This window comes from Sapajus apella, unplaced genomic scaffold (genome assembly GCF_009761245.1).
Source record: "Sapajus apella isolate SASKATOON/1434 unplaced genomic scaffold, GSC_monkey_1.0 scaffold28, whole genome shotgun sequence".
Taxonomy (NCBI): domain Eukaryota; kingdom Metazoa; phylum Chordata; class Mammalia; order Primates; family Cebidae; genus Sapajus; species Sapajus apella.
This window is the reverse complement of record NW_022436968.1, coordinates 11,389,990-11,415,579: the sequence shown is the minus strand read 5'-3', so window position 1 is coordinate 11,415,579 and position 25,590 is coordinate 11,389,990. Positions and strand designations below refer to the sequence as shown.

General features: G+C 34.0%; 1 long non-coding RNA gene across 1 annotated transcript; it reads left to right on the top strand.

The window, feature by feature from the left end:
• The first annotated feature begins 4,234 nt into the window (after positions 1-4,234).
• LOC116561062 lies at positions 4,235-23,402 on the top strand. The gene is made up of 3 exons (XR_004273272.1): positions 4,235-4,380; positions 13,424-13,427; positions 23,392-23,402. It is a non-coding gene; the product is annotated as an uncharacterized LOC116561062 (long non-coding RNA).
• Positions 23,403-25,590: the final 2,188 nt, after the last annotated feature.

The window sequence follows — 25,590 nt, the reverse complement described above, 5'->3', positions numbered from 1 at the left end:
TTCAGTCAGCATATCCATCGTTTCAAACATTGATCATTTCTTTAAAAAATGCTTTACTAGCATTATTTGCCAAGTAATTTTCTAAGTTCAGTAACATTCAGCAATATTTATCAAGAAATATTTGTTGTTATTATAAACCCATGGATAGCAACATATACTTGTCCCTTCTTGGCAGTAGTGGTTTCTTCAAGTTGGCTGAGTCCTTTTTATGAGACTCAAAGTAGCTTTCTTATGTTTTGTTATAACAAGGTATTGCAGGATAATCTTGTGTATTTCCTTTCCTAGATCTGAAATCAGCCATTTTTTTTTCCCCCAAGGAGTTAAGGCTCTTTTATGGGACACAAAACTGCAATACAATGGCTGGGGATAGTCATTGTTACTGGGTCAGTCATTGTTTTTAGATCTTTTCAGTAGACAAAATTAGGAAATGTCAATTTTATTTTTATAAGAGGCATCTTCTAAGTTTTTACTGATACTTTTGATTCAGATGCAGTATTACAGGGTTTTAACTTAAAATTATCATTTTATCATCCATATCTCATTTTTTCCATGCTAAAAAATGCCAGTTCTCAGTAATATCAATATTTAATTTATTCTTCAATATATTAAATAATATTTTCATAATAACAGTACTAATACTACCAATGATATGATTTATTGGATGCTATTTATATATGTTTGCTGTTATTTTTTTCTAAGGTTATATCTCACTAAGGGTGTTTAGTCAAATTACTGCATTTAGCATCACTTAATATTATCTCAGTGTGATTACACCACCAACTGCTTACAGTTAGACTCTTTTGTTTTATTTTACTACTGCTTTTTAAGAATTAATTTATAAAGTAAATTTTAATTTTCCTTTGTGATCACATGGATTCTTTATAGTGTTCCAAAATACAATTCCACAGAGCAAGATCAAGTCAGAGAAATAGTACTCTATGCCCATCCCTTCTATTCTGTTCTCTCTCTTCCTCTAAAAGTAATCACTAAAAAAAATTGCCCTATCTTTCTACTGCTGTTTTATATAAATTTTCTGATCTATATACTTACCTATCATCTACCTATCTACTCATCTATTCATTTCCTCTTCTTACATCTATCCGGATATCCATCATTTCATCTTCTTAGATAAATGGTAACACACTAAATACACTTTTTTCTAACTTACATTTTTGCACTCAATATATCCCCTGATAGGCCTGGCTCTGTCTCATGTTGAATTGTAATCCAAATTGTAATCCCCAAATGTTGGGGGAAGGACCTCACTGGAAGTGATTAGATCGTGAGGGCGATTCCCTCATGCTGATTTTGTGATAGTGAGTGAGTTCTCAGGAGATCTGATGGTTTTATGAGGGGCTTTTTCCTACCTTGCTCTGCACTTCTCTCCCCTGCCACCATGGGAAGAAAGATGTGTTTGCCTCTTCTACTGTGATTGTAAGATTCCAGAGGCCTCCCCAGCCATGAAGAAGTGTGAGTCAGTTAAACGTCTTTCCTTTACAAACTACCCAGTCTCGGGGATGTCCTTCTAGCAGCATGAGAATGGACTAATACATCCCCTTAAAAGCGTATACTGTCATCTGTCTTTTGCTTTTTACAACTTCAGAGAGTTCCATTGCTTAAATGTACCTTGATCTATTCAACAAGTCCCTTCTTAATAGATATTTTTGTATTTTTATTCTTTTGCTATTACAAATATGTTGCAATAAGTATTGTTGCATATAAATATTTTCATATCTTTGCCTGTGTATCCTTGGTATAAAGTTCCAGAAGAGAAATTGTTTGGTCAAAGATCAAATACATTGTAATTTTTCTAGATAATTCCAAATTTGCCATATCCCAGGAGTTGTATGATTTTATCTTCTCATTAAAATGTGAATGTTCCTGTTTTTCTACAACCATATCAACAGAATGTGTTGTCAAATGTGAATTTTTATAAAACTGATGAAAAACTCTATGAAAAATACAGGTAAAAAACTGTATTTCTATTAGTCTTAATAAATTGAGGTATACTTTTCTTCAGTAAATGGTATAGATTTTCAGTACCTTCTTCAAGGAGTTTTGGCAAATGTCTGCCTGTATGTTACTCACATTACTATCACTGTATAGAATGTTGACCTCACTCTCCAAAGTTTCTCTTGTGCGCTCTCTCAGTCAATGTCTTGCTCCCTGGAGACAACCAATATTCTGATTTCTATCAGTGTATTTTAGTTTTGCAAGTTCATAACCTTCATATAAATTGAATCATAATATATATAGTCTTTTATGTTTACTTTTGATAAGAGCCATATTTTTAATATTTTTCCATGTTGTTGCATGTTCGTGTGTCAGTTTTTTTTTTTTTGTTGTTGTTGCTAAGTAATCCTCCCCTGTGTAAATATGTCACTGTTATTTATTATCCCATTAATAAGGATTTGGGTTGTCTCCAAAGTTTTGCTCTTATTAAGAAAGCAGCCATTAACACATTGGTCCAAGTCTTCTTGGAGTTATATTTCTTTTTGTAGATACCCAGGACTGGAGTTGATAGATAAGGTATATAAATGATTAAATTCACAAGAGATTATCAAACAATTTTTCAAAGTACTTGTATCAATTGCTCTTTCTAACAACAATAGAAGAGAGGTCTAGTTGATCCATATCCTCTTTAATATCTGGTTTTAATATTTTTAATCGCAGCCATTCAAGTGGGTATATATTGACATTTTACAGTGACTTGAGTTTGCCTTTCCCTGGTTAATAAATTTTTAAGAATCTGGCTATTTATATATCCTTTCTTGTAAAGTGTTGGTCTAAATATCTTGGAGAGAAATGCTGATTGTGGATGTCTTATTGTATTGTAAATATCAATTCTTTGTCACACACATTTTATCACTGGTGTGTTTTGACCTTAACAAATTAAAGTTTTTGTCTGATGAAAACATGTTTAATGATTTTTGCCTTCTAAAAAACATTGCCTGACTACCATGATGAAACCCTGTCTCTACCAAAAATATAAAAATTGCCCGGTGTGGTGGCGCATGCCTTGTGATCTCAGCTACTTGAGAGGCTGAGGTAGGAGAATTGCTTGAAACGGGGAGGTAGAGATTGCAGTGAGCCAAGATCACACCATTGCACTCCAGCCTTGGCAATAAGAGTAAAACTCGGTCTCAAAAAAAAAAAAAAAAAAAAAAAAAAACAACTTTGACTAACTAAATTGCTATTAGTTTTCTATATTCTTTGTTTTCTTTGAGGATTTTTATAATTATAGCTTTTATGTTTATTGGAGATCCTCTTTATTTAATTTTTGTTTATGATTTGAGGTATTGGTCAAGTTTTTTCCCCCTCATGCATTCTCAGTAAGGAACTATTTGATGAAAATATTATCCAATATCCATTGGATTTCACTGCCAATTTGTGGAAAATCATGTGGGTTTATTACTAGATTATTCTGTTCAGCTGATTAACTTGTCTGCCTTTATTCTAATAGCACCCTGTCTTCATTACTATGGTTTTGTAATTAGTCTTACAGTCAGGTAGCATAAGTCATCTAATTTTATTCCTTTTGCTTTCATGAGTTTATTTTGGCTATTTTAGTTCTTTTACATATTTGAAATACATTTTGGTGTTAATTTTCAGTTTCTACCAGAAAAGTTTCTGGAGATTTAATACATATAACATTGAATCTGTAGGTAAAACTGGAAGAATTAATTTATTTACCATATTGTATATTCCTATCATTGGCATGATAAATCCGTCTTTTGGGTCTTGTTTAGTTCTTCTCAGCAATGTTTTATAGTTTGTATTGTATAGTTTGATATTTTATGGGTTTTGTTTATTTCTTGTTATTTTATGCTACTGAAACTATATCAATTTATTAGAAATTTATTTTTCAATTATTTATTGTTTATATATTGTTTATATGGTTATTTTTGTATTGCTAAAATAGTTTCTGGTATAGTTACTTACTAGATTTAGTAGTCTTTTTGTAGATTAATTAGAACTTTGTATAAACACAATCATAATGTGTGCAAACAAAGATATTTTTATTACTTTCAAACCTTTTGTGTTAGTCCATTTTCACACTGCTGATAAAGACATACCCAAGACTGAAAAGAAAAAGAGGTTTAATTGGCCTTACAGTTCCACATGTCTGGGAAAGCCTCAGAATCATAGTGGGAGGGGAAAGGCACTTTTTACATGGTGGTGGCAAGAGAAAATGAGAAAGAAGCAAAAGTGGAAACCCCCGATAAACCCATTAGATCTCATGAGATTTATTCACTATGCTGAAAACAGCATGGGAAAGACCAGCCCCCATCATTCAATTACCTCCCCAACATGGGGGAATTCTGGGAGATTCAATTCAAGTTGAAATTTGGGTGGGGACACAGCCAAACCATATCACCTGTATACATATAATTTATTTTTCTTGTCTTGGTACACTGGCTACGACCTCTGTTAAAATGTTGAATAGAAGTAGTAATAGCAAACATCTTTGCTTTGTTTTAGGGGAAAGTGCTTCAGCTCAATATATCATCTTAAGTATAATGTCAGCAATATGATATTTTGTGGCTCTTTATAAGTTTGAGGCAAATATATTTAATCCATAATTTGCCTGCTTTTTTAAATTATAAGAAGAAAGATATTAAATTTTGTTAAATACTTTTTCTGCATGTATTGAAATAATTATATAATTTTTTTCCTGCTGTTATTATGTTGAACTACCTAATTAATTTTCAAATATTAGCAAAGTTAAATTCCTGGGATAAATCCCACATGACCATGATGTATTTCCTTTCTGTACATTGATTTATTTTGATAATATTCTGTTAAGAACTGTCTTTTGTTAAAATATCCCTTTCAGGGATTGGTATTAGAGTTCTTATGGGCTTATTTAGTGACTTGGGAATTGCCCAAATATGTATTCATTTTTATGAATAATGTTGAAAATGATTATTGAAATGTGCATCTTTCTATGGTGAATTTCCTTTTAATGTCCTTAGCAAGTAATTTTCTGAATAAAATTTTTATTTTTTTATATATTACAAAGATAAAGTGACTTAACCAGTAATGTTTCTGGGAATCTTGATAATTCAACTTCTTATAATTTGAGAAATTAGCATATACGTTTCTGTTTTTGTATTTATGAGCTGATTATGAATTTATTCATGAGAGATCTTTTAAATAGCAAACATACTGAGTTTTGGAGATCCAAGGCTGGAATGTGATGCTCCTGATATTCCCCATTGGTGATCAACTCTAGTTGATGAATCATCAATTTGCAGATATGTTCACATTTTGTTTTTATATCTTTCTTAACAGTTTTTAAAATGCACAGATAAATACAATGAAAAAATATTACAAAATTAAGGTTCCAGGCACCATTGTATACAAACTTTTAAAATATCTATTAAAGAGAAAAATGTTATTGATCCAAAGAGTGACCAAGGGAAGAGGAATTTGGCATGAGGTGCTAAGTAAATTTGGTTCCAAGTTGTCAAATGTGCATTCTAGAAAGATCTCACTCACAAAACATGGAGAAGAGATTGCAGCAGGGTGAGACTAAAAGCAGTTAAGATGGATCATAGCAATTGCTAGGTGAGAGATGATCAGAAACTGAACTCTTATCATGACAATGGGAATGGAAAGAAAAATAATTAGATGTATGTAGTCAAATGATTTCAGGAGAAATGGCAGGGTGCCATGAAACAAAAGTAAGCTGACAAGTTTTCAAACTGTTGATATCACTGTCTCCCAGAATCTAGTCCAAGTAACAGTGGTCTCACACAATGTTCCATGAAAATATAATTTTCTAGAGAAAATTTGAAAATGCTGGATAATTTGTATCTCTTTTAGAGATTATAGTGGTCCTTTGGGTCCATTAGCTCTTTCTATTAGAGTTTTATATCCCTTCTACCAAGTAAAAGTATAATTAAAGAGGAATTTGGGTATTTAGATTTTCTTTAAGGAAAAGGTGTTTACATACATTTATGTTACAGATAAATAACTTGAGTCCCCTTTGTAATTTCAGTTTGCCTGAATTCTTTTTAAAAAAATAATAATTGTCAAAATGGCTCTTGAAGTGTGAAGTTTAAAATTTTCTTAAAATCTTACTTTAAATGAAAAAGGTTTTGCTGGGTAGTAAAATGGTTTGGCATGAACTTATTTCCTGGACATATGGATTGTAAAATAAGCTGGGGTGTTGAGAATTAAATGAGATAATTTATGCAAAGTCCCTAGCATTATGGGCACATAGTAGGCATTCCATAAATAGTAGCTATAGAATTTAGATTCTGAAATCATTCACTTAAAGGCTGTAGTTACAAATATGAATATGGATGAAATTGTTCAGGAAGAGTGCATGTGAAAAAGAAAAAGGCAAGGATGTAAATCTGGGAAAATCTGGCATGCTAGAGAGGACAGGAAGTTAGATCTGATGACAAAGACTAGAAAGTGATGGTCAGAGAGTTAGAAGGAGAACAGGAATGGGACTACATCCTGGAAAGTTTTAAGAAGGAAAGAAGGAAGGAATGGTCAGGCTGGGAAATGCCTCAGAGACCTCAAAAAGTACAAAGACTGATTGACTTGTCAGGTAGAAGGTTACTGGTGAGCACAGGAAGACTAGACTCATCTTGTATTGGTGGAAATAGTGGAAGAAAAACTTGGAAAAATCAGGTTGAGTTTTCAGGGAATTTTTGTTTCAGAGAAATACCATGAAAGAACTATGACTAGGAGAGGCTAAAAGTTGGTTTGTAAGGCTATGTGATATCTGAGAGAAAGAATTATTGTATACCCCTCAAAACTCTCTGGTAATAGGTAATAGATAATTGGCAACAGGCATTGAACAGCTTAGTTGCCACAATCAAACTTTAAGAGACCTAAGACTTCTTAACAAAAGGATCTCCTTAGATAAATCATTGCAAATCAAAACAACACCATAAAACTGCTGATTTTGAGCTGCTCAAAGACAGAAGCACAATCTTACTCTTCTTTGTATCAAGATACTAGCATAGGACTTGTCCCTTAGGTGGTTATGTGTGATTAAAAACAAAAAACCAAAAAAAACCCCCAAAATTTAAAGTGATTTGGCTTCATATGATACTAGAACCAGAACTGTAATTTTGTGACTTATTCAAAATATTGGTCAGATTTAGGAATAGGACAACAGTTTTAACTAGAAATAGGTATCCAAATTCTTAGAAGTAGATAGAAAATAGTAGGTCTTCCTTGATCAAGGTTATTGTAAACTTTTGCTGTGCTTATGTAGGTTTTAACCTCTTTATTATAAATATCAGGTGTTAGTAGATTTTATGAGTAGGGACAATGAAGTAGTCATGTGAGCTAAAGCACAGAACCAGGCATAAATAAAAATTAAATTTTAAAAATATGCCTTGTCTAACTCAAAGCTTAACAGTCAAGATCAGATCTTTAGGATTGTCTTAACTCATAATGATACAATTTTGTTTAAGATTTTGGTGGACAGAAATGTAGTTATCCTCTTCAAGAAAAGATTTAATACCTGATTAGTTCAAATGTATTTTAAATTTAAAAATATTTAGAGCTAAATATATATTAGAAAATAATTTTAAGAAACTACTGTTTTTTAAAATGACTGATTGGTGAGTTTATATTCCTACCAGCAGTGTGTGAGTTCTAGTTGCTCCACATTCTTGCCAACATTTGATATTGTCAGTTTTTTTTTTTTTTTTTTTTTTTTTTTAATTTTAGTCATTCTAATAGGGTCTAGTGGTATCACTCCTTGGTGTTTTAATTTGCATTTCTCTAATGACAAATAATGTTGAATATCTTTTCATGTACTTATTTTCCAACTGTATCTTTCTTCTTTGGTGAGTTGTCTGCTCACAACTCTTGTGCATTTTTTTTAAGAATTGGAGGTTGGCCAGGCATGGTGGTGCTATCTGTAATTCTAGTACTTTGGAAGGTGGAATGTGCAGATTGCTAGAGTTCAGGAGTTTGACGCCAGCCTGGGCAATATGGCAAAAGCATTTCCCTATCAAAAAAAATACAAAACTTAGCCAGTCATGGCGGCGTGCACCTGTAGTCCCAGCTACTCAGAAGGCTAAGGTAGGAGGAACACTTGAGCTCAGGAGCTCAAGGCTGCAGTAAGTCAAGGTCATGCTAGTGCACTCCAGCCTGGATGACAGAGTAAGACCTTACCTCAAAAAAATAAAAATAAAAGAGGTTTTAAACAATTCAGTTTTGTGTTTTCCACATAGTTCCAATACACATTTGTTTATCAGATGTAAGATTTGAAAATATTGTCTCCATTCTGTGGTTTCTCTTCTTATTCCCTTTTGTAGAGTAGACTTTTAAATTTTGATGAAGTTATATTTATGAATTTAAAATTTTTATTTTATAGATGGTGCTTTTAGTGTCATACCTAAGTTATCTGTACCCATACTATGTAATCCAGCCATTCCAGTACTAGGTATTTATTCAAAATAAATGACAGTTTTTCCTTTGAGGGACTTATACATGAATGTTAATGAATGTTAATAGTACTTTATCTGTGATAACCTCAAACTGTACATAATTCCTATGTTTATAAACCTGTAAATGGATAAACAAATTATAGTACATCCATACAATAGAATACTACTTAATTATAAAAACAAAATAACTATTGATAAATGCTACAATATGTATGAATCTGAAAATATGCTGAGTGAAAGAAGCCAGACCTCCAAAAAGTTATTACCTTATGTTTCTATTTATATAAAATTATGGAAAATGCAAATTAATCTATAATGGAAGAAGGTAGATCAGTGGCTGCTTGGGGACAAGGGGGTGAGTAAGAAGGGGCATGAGACAATTTGGGGAGTGATGAATATGTATTTTGATTGTGGTGATAGCTTCATAGCTATATTTTTTATGTCACAGCTTATTAAATGGTACCTTTTAAAAATGTGCATTTTGTATGACATTGTTTACAAGAACTGTGAATAAATAGCTTGCAATTAAATAGCTTAATTATTCCTTAGAATCATAAAATACAGGACTTCATAAAAGTAATAAACTTTATAGCTATTTACTTGAAGCTCTTCATATTCATTAGAGTGAATATAACTCATCATTGATGGTAAAGGAATAATCACCCATAGTGAAAAAATAATATCTTTCTTCCTATTAACAAGCAGAGAAAGAAAGCAAGCATGAATAAGAGAATAAAGAAAGATGAATTGTAAGTTATGACTTAAAATAAGAAACAAGTAATTACATGGTTAATCAGAGAGGTGTATATGAATCCTTTCAAACTAATATTAAATACAGATTAGGAGCATAGGTACAGATGATTAGAAAATACAAGAGAAAATGAAGATATTTCCTATATAGAATTACGTTTTGTAGAGACTTCACTTAGTACTCACTTAATAAAGGAAGATATAAAGGCAGAGTGAAGTTAAATGAGAAATGGACCATTAACTATAATAAAGTACTTGTAATATACAGAGACAGATTAATGATGACAATGGCAATGTCACTGGTGATAAGTGCAAAAGCAATTACACTTTTATATATTCATTTTTTTTCCCCAAATTCTTTCTAATTGCTTTTCTCTAGTCTGAATTCACAGGATTGTCTATTTTTTAAAAAATTTCTGGTGCATGTCCAAAAGCTCATACTGCAATATTAATAATACTTACAAAAGGATCATTAAAAGCTAGAAAGAACATAGAAAAAACAATTTTTCAGTATTTATTTGTAAAAGTTTTCAGAGATTTATTATTTACTACATCTTGGGTTAGTAACATGTACTCATGAAATGACTCAGTTTCAAGATATTGATTTAGCCATCTCAGCACTGTAGACATATTATGAATTATAAAGTTTTTTTGATTTCCCTGTACTGATTTACATAAATTACAGTATTATTCTTGACTAAATATAAATTGACAAAATGCAATAGAATTTATCAGAAATGAAATGTATCAAATGTTAAACTGCAATGGATTTTTAGATTAACATTTTTATCTTATTACAAAAGTTTAATAAATTTAGAAATTAAAAAAAAATTACAAAAACACATAAATAAAATTTTTTACCTGTACTCCCACCATTTAGAGATAACTAGTGTTAACATTTGTTAAATTCTGTAGTTTTAATGTTATGTCAAGTAACAACTCATTTCGCTTAGAAATATAAATCGTGTGCTTTACTTGGGAGGCAATTTTGTCAACTGCCACAATATATTTGTATTTGTTTACTCATTTAGAGGAACTTATTCCTTTAAAATAATGATATAGCTTTATCTGAGGGGTTTATAATAGCATTACATTAAAACAAATACATGAAAAATAACACCAATAAGTCATTAGCTAAATAATTGTTTTACTTATCTAAAGTATTACAATGAAGTCCTTGAAATGTTTTCAAACATAGGATTCTGAGAAACAGTATTAATAAATATTATTATAATTTATTAATATAACAAATATGTAAAATATGATCTTTGTGTGTGTATATATGTTTACGCATAATCTTGACTGGCTTTCAGAATGGAAGTTGCATACAGTGTGGAGCAACATAACAAAAGTGTGGTTTACTGAAAGCATGTGACTATCATATAAAACCTGCTCTACATACCGTCAGAAACAGCGTGTGAGAGAGAGAGAAAGCTCAAACTGGTCATTCATCTTTCTCTCTGTCATGCCAATTCCTGATGGTTGGAATTGCAGATGATGTTCCTTTTTCCCTGTCTTTTTTTTGTTTTTTCTAAATGTTCCAAATTTAATTTTCATAATAATAATTATAATATATGTAGTAAGCCTTTCCTTGTGTCATTCAAGTAATTGAAAACATGACTTTTTGTGGTTGTATTACATCCCAACCATATCACTACATTGTTATCTTAGGGATTCTCTAGCATTGCCACTTAAATCACTTATTTTGCCATTTTTGTCATATTTCAAATAATGAGATAAAGATTATTAACGTGGATAAAACGTTGTCTTTGATCATTTCATTACCCCTAAAAGTTTTTTTTTCCCTAACCCTCCAGCTGGAAAATGTTTGTTGCTATAGCATAGTTTTAATGAAGAAAATTGTAAAAATATGAAACTCTATTTAAGCCTCTGACCACAACTCAAGTTAGCAGTACTAAAAATGTAGATTATTGGTTATTTGGATGAGAGGTTGTTGAAGAAAGTGCAAATCTGTGCACCCCGCTGATGAAGGGTCAGCTCTATAATAGCTGTAATGATACTGTTCTTCATTGGCTTAGAAACTTGTTAAGTCTTTGGGGAAGAAAATATGCTGGTACAATTTCTGTGGTTTTTGGAAGCCTACAGCTAACAAAATTGCTAGCAAGGAAATTTACATTTGGAAAGGTCACACAAATGAACAAACCTTACAGTTATTTCAAATAGTTAAATGATTTTTGTTCTTACAGATTTGAAGAAGTTAGTGCCATTTTATTGTGGTACTCTCAAATGTTTCACAACTATATGGTAAAGTTATAAAATAAAGATTACTAGATTACCATTCATCAAAATAAAGAGCAAATTGTCCTTGAAAAAGTACCTTAATTTATTCATAGGATATTTTGGTGTTTAATAATTTCTAATGAGTTTGTTGACCCCAATACCTGTATTTAGAATATAATGGAAAAATGTAAATTAACAGGTTTCAATTACAGAAAAAATATGCAATAATTTCTTCTTTTATTGGCTTTCATTTTCATAATTGTAGCACACATATTTAGAAATGTGCTTCATGCTTGATTCCTATCTCCCTGGAATTAGTGGTTAGTAGGTTGTGGCAGAGGTTGTAGCTGCTTTTCAATATTCATTCTTCCTTGCTGAAAAGGTCAGTTTCGACTGGTTACTTTGCCACACACAAAAAGGTAATATTACCCAGTCTCCCTTGTAACTAGGTGTGGCCATGGGACTTAGAGTGGGCGTATAAGACGGTGTTAAGTAGAAATGTGTTGTGTTTGAAGAAGTTCCTTTAATAGGCAGGAGACTACCTTCTTGAGTCTTTCTAACCATCCACCTGGTGAACATGAATGGGGTGGCTACAGCTCTAGCTTGAGAATAACTTGAACTTGAGAATGAAACTGTGTGCAGTAGAGCAATTAAATATGAGCCTAGATCCATGTCATCATGTCACCGCCACACAAGTCTTCTGTTTACCTACAGGATTTTTACTAGACACAAAACTAAACTTCTTTTGTGTTTAAGCTACTAATTTTCCAGGTACTTGTTACCAGCACTAAAATAAGTACTCATATTATGAACATGTTTTCAGAGATGTATTTATATCACTAAATATCTACAAAATATCTTTATAAAATATTGTATTGTACTCCATCATATATTAGAGGCAGAGTAGTAAAAATGTTATGCTCCAACATAAGCCAGAGATCTTGAGATATTAAAAATATTGCTTTGTGTCTAATGATACATTCTTAGATGCTATGTGCTGGGAGAAGCACTGAGTCTATACTCTCATCAATAGCACTTAGATATAGTGCCATAATAAACATATTTAATTTGTTTCATAGGCATTAGATTGTACCTGTTTATCAAAGACTTGGTTTCTCTTCTGGCCCTTGCTATTTGGATGGGTGCTAGAAAGTATAATAACTCCCAGAGCAGGTTCCCATAAAGGTGTGTCTCTGCTTTCACATGTAAGCTTTATTATGTTTGCATGTAGCTTCTCTGATCTATCCATTTATGTAACAAACATCTAAACATGGTCTAAAATATTACAATTTCAGTTTTTATATTATTAACAAATTATGCACAAAACAGAATACCTCCTTTATCCTGAGGTTCACTCATTCCAAAATAGAAGCTATATATTAGAATAATTGTATCAATGGTGTTGAGAAAATATAGTTCTTTGGAACCATGTAGATAGCGTTTCTACAGTTGTGGGCTTATAAATACAGGGCAACCTGCCCTGCCTCTGTCCTAGATTGTGGCAGCCTATTACATTCTTTCTAGGAACAGAACTCCTTTTTACTGTGAGGATCCCTTCTATGTGGAATAGAGTGAGCCCAACTGAAAATATTTAAACTTGTGCATGGCCTATATGATTGGTCTGGGATAGGATATGTGACTCAAGCTGGAAAAATCAGAAGTCTCACCAGGACGTTCCTTATCTTGAGAAAAAAGCTATTTTCCTTAGGGACGGCATGGACTAAGGCTACAAAAACCTGGAGCATCCCATTTTGTCCACCATAGAAGGGAGCTGGCCTGAATGTAAGCCAAAGCAGTGGCCAACACATTAAGAGAAAACAAGAAGTTACAACATTTGAGTGCCGGGATATATTCCTTGAAGTTTTAATAATATGAAAAAGATATTCCTTTTTTACTTAGTTTACTTTGAGTTGACTTTCTGTAACTAAGAGACACCTGCTTATTAATAAGCCTTATTTTTGTCATAGAGAAATTATTAAAGAATACAAGAAGTGAAGTGGAAGAAGGTGGGTGTTCTTTGCTTGGTTGGTGTTGAGACACTTTGTAGTGTTAGACACTTTGTAGTTGAATATTCAAAGACACAGGTCTCTTTGTCTCTTGGAATCCAGTCAACTATCAAATTAGTTGTCTCTTTGTTAGGCACTGTGCAAATAAACAGATGGACAAGAATGCCATGGGACTGAGCTTTTAATTTTATAAAATGTTGTGATTGTGTCTAAACAAGCAATTTAAAACCTGTGCCATGATAGTTAAATGGATTAGCTGGTTTTCACCACTGCCAATAGATGGTGAGGGCACCTATGGTGAATATTAGTTTTTATCGGACTAGATTCTCCTCTTTCTTTTTTGGTAGTATACATGATTTCTTTCTCTCCCCCACTGGCTTAGGCAAGGGGGGCAAATCAGTATTCTGTTTCCCTGGCCAGGGATGAAAATATTCTTTAGACTTGGCCCATCCTGGTATTTCATTGTCCTGGACACAGCAACTGACTCAAGGTTGGGCATATTTAACCTAAACTGAGCCAATAGAAGTCTTTTCTTGGTGTTTTCTATATAGATGCAGAATGAGAGACTCTATTTTGGAGTTACTAAATGAGACCAGTTACTAGATAGGACCAGTTTAACTTTGAAGCTCTTTGTAGCCACGCCTCCACATCTCACATTTCCTGACCCTCTCCTACTAACTTATTACCGCCAAATGGAGAAAGCCCATCTGCAAGAGAATGAGGTCAACATACGTAAAATGAAAGAGCTGAGAGATGGAGGGGAAATGTTGACTGTATCATCTGAGTCAACAGGGTCAGCATACATGTGTGCTTCATAATTATGAGAGCTAATATGTATATATTTTCTAAAATGCTGGACCATAACAAATGTCATAGCATCAGAAGGGAAGTGAGTGTGAGTATTTGCAGACCTGAACACATATTTTTATATTTGTGTGTTTAGTGAAAGCTGTCTATCTGTGACAAGTAGGATAGAAAGGGGAGACTAATATTTGCAAACTCTATATTCTAAACTGAGTTACGGGAGCTCTTTCATCTTAACTGCTTAAAAATATTACAGTTTCTGTAAGTAGCTACTGACTTTAATCCCTTGGGGAAAAGTTTGAATATGCTATAGGTCTCTTGACATGATAATATGAGCTAAACAAGCCAGAACATTTGCAAAGTGCTATACATTTGCCAGTTTCTTTTGATGGTTATTTTTAAGGTCAAAGTACTTGGTATATTTTAATGAACAGTCTAAATGATTTTGGAATAGCAATGAAAATGGTACATGAGGAAAATAAAATGATAATCATGTTGATGCCATTTTTAAAATAGCTTATAATAGAATTTGCATGTTTAAAAGACCTGGATGCAGTTTTAAAAAGTCAAGTGATGAACAAAATCATAAGACAAAGAAAACTTGTAGAATTCAATTATAAAATGTTGTTGGAATTTACAGACACTCTGGGCATCATGTGATGAGTTACCTTGCAACTTTGAAATGCTGAATCTTTGAGTGAAGCACGTGAGCTAGAAAACAAAAGCAGTAGAGTCAGGTCTTCCCTCTTTTGCTTTTTATTCAGTTAAGTTTTTAGGAAATGAAAAGGGCTCTACTCTTTATCCACTGACTTTCAACTCTGACCTCAAAATGTAAAAAATTTCCCTTTCCCTTATACTGTGTCTTCTTCCTCTGCCAGGATATATGGCCTTCAATGAAGGTGATCTTAGGAGTTGTAACTATAGACTCTGTGTAAATTATTATTTTATTGCCTCTCAGCTGAAAACACATACTCTCTTGCCTATTTTGTGATAATAAAGTTGGACCTTCAGTTTTTATTCTTGTTTAGCTGGTAGGAGTTAGACTTTGCTGAAAGAAGACACTAGAAGGAGACAGCAACACTAAGACAGGGTGAAGAGATTTCTCTAGTTTTTGTTTTTATTGAGTGGTAACAAGCCTCAGGATGCTACGAATTCTGGAGGTGGCAGTGGCTTGCATGATTCTGTGGTGGTGAGTGGTCTTCAGCAAGTTTCTTCTTGATCAGAGCAGTGGGTATCATTTCTTCAGTAGCTCATTATTTCCATAGAATTCTGTCTCAACCTTAAATGGGGACCATCTCTTCTAAGTTTCTAAGACTTTCTTTGTTACATTTTTATCAGCTCTAGGAATATGTATTAATTTTCTACTGCCCCAAACAAATTACTGACAATGCAGCATCTTAATATTTATTTATTATCTCACAGTGTCCAGAGGGTAGGAACCTGGGCATAATTTAGCTGGATTTTCTGCTGTGGGTCTCAGTAGGCTACAATCAGCTGTCAGCTGGGATGCGTTCTCACCTGGAGACTTCACTGAGGAAGAATAATTTTCCAAGCTCATTCAAGATTTTTTTTAGGATTTGTTTCCTTGTGGCTGCATGACTCAGGGTCCCAGTATCCTACTTAATGCTGGTTGGAGGCCATCCTCAGGTCCTAGAGGTCAACAGCACTCCTTTGACATGTGGCCCTTCCCATAGGCTGTTCACAAATGGCTATTTGCTGCTTCAAGACCAGAAGAGAAGTCTCTTGCTATAGTCTGTTAAGATGAAATTTTACATAGCATAACATAATCAAATGTGTTACATCTCTGTTTTCCATGTAATATTGGTTAGAAGCAAGTCATTGGTTTTACCTATACTCAAGAAGAGTGGATGAAACAAGGGTAATAACTCTTTGGGGGTCAACTTAAAGTCTGTTTGCCACTGAGTGGTAGCTGCTTCCTGAAGATGCTGTCTCTAAAGCACTATAGTGTTTTGTTAACCCCTTTTAGTTGTTGGCCAACTTTTATCAAGTTCTTTATATTAAGTTTTACCTGTTGAAATGACTAGCATGGTTTCTGTCTCATGATGAGATCCTGAAAGATAAAAACTCTATCCTGGGCATGTCCGTAGTATCACCTAGTATATCAATAGGCTCACTCAGAGAACTAAGATATTTCTATTAATGAAGTCCCAGAACCCCGGCTTGCCCTCAGGAGAAGAGCTGAATACAATACTGATGGAGTCAGAACTGCAGAAATATCAGGATGAAATTGCATGAATTCTTGACATTTATCTGATGTGATATAATATTGAGCTAATTTCTGGTAACTGAGATATCCTTGTGCCAGCTTTCATTTTCCTTTTTTCCTGGAGGGCAAGCAGGAGTTAGTTGGGGGTTCCAGAGGGCATACGCCTTTACAGTGTGATAAATTAGTTGGCTATTAAACTAAATGTTTCTTGACTTTCAAAATGAGAACATTAGGATGGTCCTTTAACATATTTATTTGCCTTGCTGGGAAGGTAGTCAAGGTCTGCTGGATTTGTGATGTGCTAAATGAATGTTTAGCTGAGGTGCTCAGGTGGTTTTATTGGTAAGGTTAGCTACAAAAATGAAGGCGTGAGGTTATTGGAGGACAACATGACATCCATTAAATTAAATACCTATTAAATTTTCTGAATGGTGGAAAAGAATTCTTCAAAGCCAAGAGGGAATGAAGCATTCCAAAAAGTGAAGCAACCTGATACTTAGTTTAAGCAAGTTTTCCTTCTATTGGTAAGATTTCTTTTGACACTATTTCAGGATGTTTTTGCAGCAGTTGCAAACGGCTTGTAGATGCTGATGAAAATAAAACAAAGATGAAGGAGAGGGAAATAACTAGGCTATTTCAGATACTAGAAGCTGATATCATCATTTCTTTTCTTACTTTTTAAACTTGCTGTGGTTTTGTCAGAGTGGTGTACATCAATCCTGCTTTTCATTTTTCCTTTACGCCTATTATACAGACTTTCAAAAGCAAAGTCTTATGAGGTTAATTAAAGAATAAGTCAGTCAAAATGCATCAAAAGAGGCCTAAAACACTATTCAGATGTACTTCCTTTTTGAAGAATATTTATGTGTTAAAGATGGTAAGATGATTATAAGCCATATTCAACAACTGAGCCATATTAACTCTTTAGAGAAATGGTTTAATTATCTTTGACTATGGACAAAACAATAAAGTGCTAGCATAAGGAACTGATCTTGAACTATGACCTTTAGATCATGGATAATCAAGTAACTCACTTTTCACTTTATAACAGTAGATTCTTTTCTACTGAAAATATTTCAAAGCAACAGTGAGTTCAAGGGAACATCTTATATCAGTATAACTTATGTACATGATTGTTCCTCTGATTTTTTTCTACTAATGATTATGAATTACAAATAAATGGTGAATGAACTGTAAAAATATTTTAAAGAGAATATGAATCAGAAAGCAGAATCTGCATGGCATTATTTGATCTAATCAAAAAAGATGCATAGAAGTTCTTTGGGACAGTGAGATTTCTTCCATAGTCTGAACTTCCTATCCAGAGAAGAAATCTATTGACTTAAAAAAAAATAAGCTTATTGTCCAGAACCATATTAAAGAGCCTAATACTGCTAACCCTGCTGGTAATTTAAATAGGAATTTCTAGTGCTGGTCAATTAGCTCAAAGTGAACATTTTAAACCTAGGTCCTTTGCTTACATATATTATAGGGTGTGATAGGCAGGCCAGTATTAAGGTTCATTTATCAGTATGGGCTTCTCTATCCCTCATGTATCTCCTGTCCATCTATGGTTTTTAAATTGGCCTTATGAGATCACTGAGAAGAAAGAAAATTCTTTTACCATTGGAATTCAGATGTATAAAATGGATTTGTGGGGTTTGTTATAGAGTTGATAAAAGCTAAATTACTGAGACACTAGTGAGAAAAAGTTTTCCATAGGAAGAGGAGGAATTCTGACCTAGGCTGCTGTGCTCAGCTGCAGGGCTCAAGTACATAGTTGTTTGGTAGATGACATGGTAGCTGATACTAAAACCACTACTTACCTTGACATCCTGATGAGAATATGTGCTTTTGGAAGGAAAATAATAGCACGCATGAATTTAAACAGCGATTTCTGTAGCTTCTGCTTCATTTTAGGTCCCAAGTTACCTTGTGGGTCATCTCATTTTCCTCCCTCTCTCTCCCTTCTAATTTTGCATACACAGATGTAAGAACATTCTTCTTAATGTTCTGCAGGCATCAGGAGGACCTGCTGTTTTCTAGATAGTCCAGTTTTAAAATAGTATTGGTGGCTTAGCTATTGGAAGTAGAGTTCTGGCTTAAAAAACACTGAAGTAGCAAGAGAGGTAGACTTTAGGCTCAGAATCCACATGAGCAGTAAGTAAGAAGTATTCACTGTGACAACTGTATTAGACTTTCCTTGGTGATATCCACAAATACGTGGAGGACAGAGAGTCCACAAATAAATGGATTTGCTATTTGAGCATGGTGGCTTAGAGCATTAGATTTAGTTTCTTGATAATTTATCTTTCTATTTTTTTCTACTAAAAAACTAAAATTTAGTTTTTTAGTAGAAAGAACATTAAGATCTAAAATTTTAGTTTTTTAGTATTTAGATTTAAGTGTAACTGTCAATGAGACTTCAGTTACATCTGAAGCTTAGTTAAATCTGGAAGGTCTTAGGTAAAACTCTCAATAAAAAATCAGTTTAAAAGTCAGGAAAGGCCTAGAAAAATATTGTGAATGTCTTAATTTCTCAAAAACACATAGGATCATATGATATGTAAGATTTAATACAAAAATCATAATAAACATCCAGTGAAAAAATTAAGAGTATTTAACCAATGATCCAGAAACAACAAGCTACCACCCAAAAGGAAATAAAATAGATGTATTTTCCAGTATACACCAAAAAAGAAAAAAAGGATGGAAAGATAAGAATTTTTTTTTAAAAAGAATCTTGCAAAATATAATTCTAGAATCCTGCAAGGGTAAGAAAGTAGGTGAAAATCAAATCCAGGCTAGAAATCCAGATGCTAGAAAATAAAATTAGACAACTATGATTATCTAAAAAAGTAAAAATATTTGATTGACAATTTATACCCTAAGAAATGTTAAGGAATAAGAGAGGGCTCTAATAATAATTGCTTGTAATACTGATAACAGATGAAGGGTTTTTATTTATTTATAGAAAGGTCTAACAAATTGACAAGAAAATAAAAATAACCAAAAGAAGAAGTGGCAAACCCTTTCAATAAACAGTACAAAGATGTGCAGGTTTAAATGGCCAACAAAATATAAATAGTGTCAAATTCTCTAACAGTAAAACACAGGTTAAAGTGACAATGAACTATTATATCCATCAATCTAACTGATATTACAAATAACTCTGATGGAAAGAATTGGGGGATAGACCCCTGGCACCCTTTTACATTACTGATAGAAAGTGTTTCAACATTTTTGGCAGACAGTTTGGCAACATGTATTAAAATTTAATAATGCATACATCATTTAAACCACCAATTTCACAACTGGAAATCTAGTACATAGAAATAAATACACCAAATTTTAATGACATATGCATAAGGATATTGTTCCAGCTTTGTTCTGGTGACTAAGAATTGGAAGCAAAGTGTGTGACATCAAGAGCAGAATGGCTGAGTAACTAGTGAATAGCCACACTAGAGAATATTAGGCAATCTTTAAAAAGGTAAATTAGAATTGTACCAGTCATTCCATAATTGATAATCAGTGGTTTACATAGGATTATAAGAATACAGAGAAAAATAAAAAGGAATTAGATATTTAACATGGTTCCCTTTCAAGTGAGCAAGCACGTGGGGTAGGACGCTCTTGTGGAGGTAGGTAGAGAAGATAGGGAAGGTAGGTATGATAAAAATTGAATGCATGAGATACTATTAAAATATACAGTAGGGATATTAATATTCATGTGAATGCATATGCATATGTATACATATAAAGATACATGACTGAATGACCAACATGTAAGCAAATGAGGTGTTGCTCAGATTGGTGGAGACCGAATGACTTGATCTCTTCTTTATATTTGTATGTACTTTTGAATCATTTTTAGCAAACATTATTATTGACATAAAAAGTCTATTTTCACTGTGTGAAAAGGAAAATATAATCTGTTCAGATTTTTGAGCTATATGTATCATATTCTTAAATATGATTGAATTGGTCAGAGGAAGTCAACACAAAATACTTATATCAGAAGTGGCTTTTTATTTTCTACTTTGTATTTTTACTACTCATACTGCGTTTTTCAATGATGGTGATTTGATCTATACTCTGCAGGGGTTTTCATGCTCATTGGAGAAATAAAATGATAGTTTAAAGTAGAATGATAAAGGAACTGCTTATTTTAAGTAGATGTTGTATTTATTATTTGGGAAGTAATTGTAGCAAGCTTTGTCTGCATGATCCTGAGGGAATGTATTCTCTCCCCGGGTCCACAAGAGGGCGCAGTTTTGAAGGCAAGAACTTTCCAGTGCCAGAGATTGGAGGTCTTTGACCTCCCAGTGCGAGGGAAGATAGACCGCCTGGAAACAGAGATCAGTCACTCCAGCGGAAGGTTGAAGGAACTCCTCTCATAGGACAAAACCTTGAATGGGGCAGGAGTAACTCACAGGTTAAATTCCCCTGCACCTTTGCCTGCAGGGACTCCATGTTTCTCAGCGTGAGAGCTGTTTTTCACTTCTCTCTCTCCTCACTCCTCTCTCTCTTTCTCTCCCTCAAATGAATCACTTTTCTATAAAACTTTTTGGGTCCGATATTTACTCTAAGGACCTCATCCTCGCTGGCAGGGTCCACTCCCCCATTCTTGAGCGAAGTGTGAGACCCAAGAACCTCAGGCACACCTGATGGGGGAGGGAACAGGGCCGTTGTCCCTCCAGTAACATCTTCCTCTTTGGTAACAATCCTATGAAAATCAGAAATTATTAGCCTAACATCAGGCATACAAATATAAATTACAATTGTATTTATTAGGAAGTCTTATAAATTAAAAAGTTCTGGGCTTTTGACTGCCTTTGTTAATAAAAATAGAAATGGAGAAATGGAAAAACATTTACATGCTAGTGACCACAGAAGTTCAGTATTCAACGAGCTGGTGTCAAAATGGTGTTTTGGGATTAAACCGTATGTACTTTAAAGAGTAGCTATAATATGATCAAACATTCAAATGTCTTCAATTATCTCTATTGTTAGCTTTTGTTATTGCTGTTGTTTTTCCTCTAACCTGTATTTTTTCTGATGGATATGTCTGCTTCCTACATATATCTGCTCCCATGCCCCATAGCTACTTCAAATTTATCACGTCTGAAAGTGGACATATTTCCTTCTCTCCTAATTTTTTTCTGATGTATTCCTTATCTCCACAAATGATCCACTCCCACGTGTTGCTCAAATCAGAAACCTGGAAGTCATCTTATATGTTGTTTTTTCAATCGCCAGGCAGTTGCCAAACAAGAAAATTCTATTGCCTTAAATTATTTAAAAAAAAATTTTTTTTTTCTTTTTTTTTTTTTTTTTTTGAGACAGAGCCTTGCCCTGTTTCCCAGACTGGAGTGCAGCGGTGCAATCTCAGATCACTACAACCTCCACCTCCCAGGTTCAAGTGATTTTTGTGCCTCAGCCTCCTGAATAGTTGTGATTACAAGCATATGCCACCATGTCTGGCTAATTTTTGTATTTTTAGCAGAGACAGGATTTCATCATGTTGGCCAGGTTGGCCTCAAACTCCTGACCTCAGTTAATCCCCCACCTTGGCTCTTAAAGTGCTGTGATTACAGGGATGAGCCACAGTGCCTGGCCTATTGCTTTAAATTCTTAAAAAAAATATATTTTGCCTGCTCTTTCCCAAAACCATTGCTTTGGTCCCCTCTGCAGTTCTAATGTTCAGGCCTGACTCTAGTCTGAACCCCTGTAAATCCTTCACAATACCTCCAATGTATTGCCACATTAAATAATAAAATCTGGAATGTCTAGATGCTGAATTTAAGATTAGACTAAAACTCCAGATTAACGCCTAGTCTTATATCATGTCTATTCTCCTGTGGGTGCAGCCTACAGGAAGCCCTGGAAGAGCTTTGAACATGCAGGGTTATTCCTTGTTTCTCTCTGCCCAACCAACATCTCTTTCTTTCAAAGGACAGTTCAAGCAGTGATCTTGATGCCTTTCAGTGTCCTGCATTATTTTCAATTCTCCTTCTCTGTGTGTTCAGAGTGCCTTGTGAAAACCTCTATTGGAGAACTTGTGGAACAGATTGTAATAGCCAGTTAGAGGATGGGAATGGTAACTTTTATGGATTATGTCTAAATATAGTACCTGAAACATGGTAAGTGCTAAAAAGTATTGTCTAGTTTGAAGAGAAATCAGAACTGTGACCTTGGGATTTTTCTCTGGAAGGGATAGAGAATCAATATCCTGTGTCCTGTTTCCAATTTCCTACTTTAAAGGGGCTGGTAGTGGACTATTGATGAGAAAGGAAATAACAGACACTTTGACCTTAACTGAATGTTAAGCATACTTAAGAATTGGATTGGGAACTTATGAAGCTTGAAGAAAAATTAATTTCGAATAATTTTTTGTTTTCATAAACTTGAATATGGTGGGTAGATGTCTTTTTTGGTATATAAAATCTATGCCTTTTTGTTTATGAATTATCTTTATAAAGGGTAGATTTTTCCATTAACAAAGCTCAGAAATGATATTCATGGTGTTTCCATAAAATGACCTCTTTAGACCAGGCTTTAGTAATTTGAACATTATAAGAAAGGAGGAGGTGGGGTCTCCTTTGCGAGTATCACTTCACTCTACATGTTAGAATTACTGTGCTCCCTAGAAAACTAAAGAAAAAAATCTAAACCTGGACTGGCACCCAACTTTACCATCTATCCTCATTATTAATTGGTTTGGAAATGTCGTAAGATTTGCCATTCAATGTTAGCTTATAGACGTCTACATTTTTTAAATTACATATCTCAGTAAAGATAATTTAAAATTATTTTCTAAAGTATTGGTTTCCTAGCTTGGAAAAGAAAGAGAAATCACAAAATCATCTTAACCCATAGGATTTTATTAGGATTTTTTTTTTTTTCTGCCAGATGATACCCTCTTTTGCACAAGAATCCTAGGATAGGATTCTCCTGCAATGCTTTCTTCCATGGGACAGAAAGTCTCGATAGTCGAGGCAAAAAACTAGCCCAAGCGCTATTTCTCAGTTCTTCCTTGGGGTTGATATCTATGGCTGTTTATCTGGGTACTATGGAAGTTAACAGTCTCTTTCTCTGAAGGTGATTTTTCTCTACCCACTTTCTTGTGTCACTAAATTTAAAATCTACCTGGGATTAGATTAAAACTAGGTTTCCCTTCAGGCACAGAGAACAAAATATGTTGGTAAATCCTGTCTTCCACAAAAGCAGAATTTTATTCACATAATTTGTTGTGTTTTCTGTATACGTAGATCTTATTTGTTGAGTGCAGAACCTATCTGTGACAGTCTTCATAGCAATGCTATTGGAAGATGCTTTTTATCACTTCAATGCCTAGTCAAAATCTAACAAACTGTATTCAGAGTTTAAAAGGGGCTCTTTTTTTCTTTATTAACATTTTATTATTTTTTTATTAACTTCTGGGGTACATGTACAGATTGTGCAGGATTGTTACATAGGTATACACATGCCATGGTGGTTTGCTGCATCCATCTCCCATCATCTACGTTAGGTATTTATCTTAATATTATCCCTCCCCAATCCCCCACCCCATGCTATCCCTCCCCTAGTCCCCCCACCTCCCAACAAGCACCAGTGTGTGATGTTCTCCTCCCTCTGTCCATGTGTTCTCAATTTTAAACAGCCATTTTTGAGTGAGAACATGTGGTATTTGGTTTTCTGTTCTTGTGTCAGTTTGCTGAGAATGATGGTTTCCAGCTTCATCCATGACCCTGCAAAGGACATGAACTCATCTTTAAAAGAGGCTCTTTTTAAGCAGACAGTATGTGTGTTTGGACTTACTTGGCAGGAAAATCAAAAGAAAACTAAAGATTGCTAAAAATTAAAGTTAGTTAGAGCTTGAAAGTACACTAGAATTTATAGGTAAAATTCTGCAGTAAGAAAGAATGTTAAAATAAGCAAAAGCCAAATATCTGCAGAGTGATTCTTAGGAGGAGTGGCTCTAAAGGACAAATTCAAGGACATCTACCACTTCAAGCTCTTGTTTCACAAGGAACAAAGTAATTGCTTTGCCACTGCAACTAATTGATTCAAATATTTTATTGAGACTAATTATTAGCTATGAAAATATATGCTGTAATTTAAAGATACTTTTTTCTTTGTGAACAAATACTTATAAAATAAATTCATTTTTATTTGTTTTTGTAGATTTTATCAGCCAACAATTTAGTAACCTAATAGTAACTTTTCTTCACCTTTTCAAAGCAGATGATCTTTATCTGTTTCTTCCTGCTGAAGGTTTTGTGTCTTATAGAATGATGTTTATATTAACTTTTGATTTTTTTCTTCTAGATAGAGGTAGCTACACTCTATTCCTGGCTTCTCCACACCTACTCCTTTAATTTCTTCTATCATGGGATGAGAGAGTGACTTAACCAATCAGTACATTTAGGAAGAGTAGACTGGGTGTGCATAGCCCACCTCCCCTCTTCTTTGTTTTACCAGCAAGCTCCCTACAGGAAGCAGATTTTATTCATTTCCAAGGATGGGCAATGTTAGAGTGACAAATGAGGGAGAATGTGCACATCTTCCCCTATCTGGGGCTAACAGACCTAAACTCACATTCTGTAATAGTAATAAAAAGGGTATCTTGGCCTCAGTCTGTACTTTTTTTTCCTTCTTCAGTTTGTTCAGAACCTAGGTGGGAAGAGGGGTACTCTGCCCCCTCTTTATTCGATCTTCTCATGGAATGCTAATATTGGTTCATGGACCAGGCATATGGAGAATGAAAAGTAGAATTTCTTGAACAAAATATTTATTTGTAGATGCTTGGCTTAAGATCTAAGGCTTTGGGCTTTAGTGTAGGGACAAGGCATTTGACATTGGTGGTTTATAGAATTTTCTATTAGATCCTTGGAGGGAAACTCTATTGACTTTCATCTGCTGTGACCTGGATGAAGGTTTCAATCTAGCTGCGCGACAGCTTGCCCAGCATGGGTAACTGTAACTTTCAGTAGCTTGGCCTCTGGCTGAGGGGCTGTGTTTTACATTGTTAGGCAGATTCTATGTAGGCAATGAGGAAGCTGAGTGAATGGCCTCATCAGAGAAAAATGGGAGGCTGTGAAAGTAACTCAGGGAACCACCAAGGCTTTAG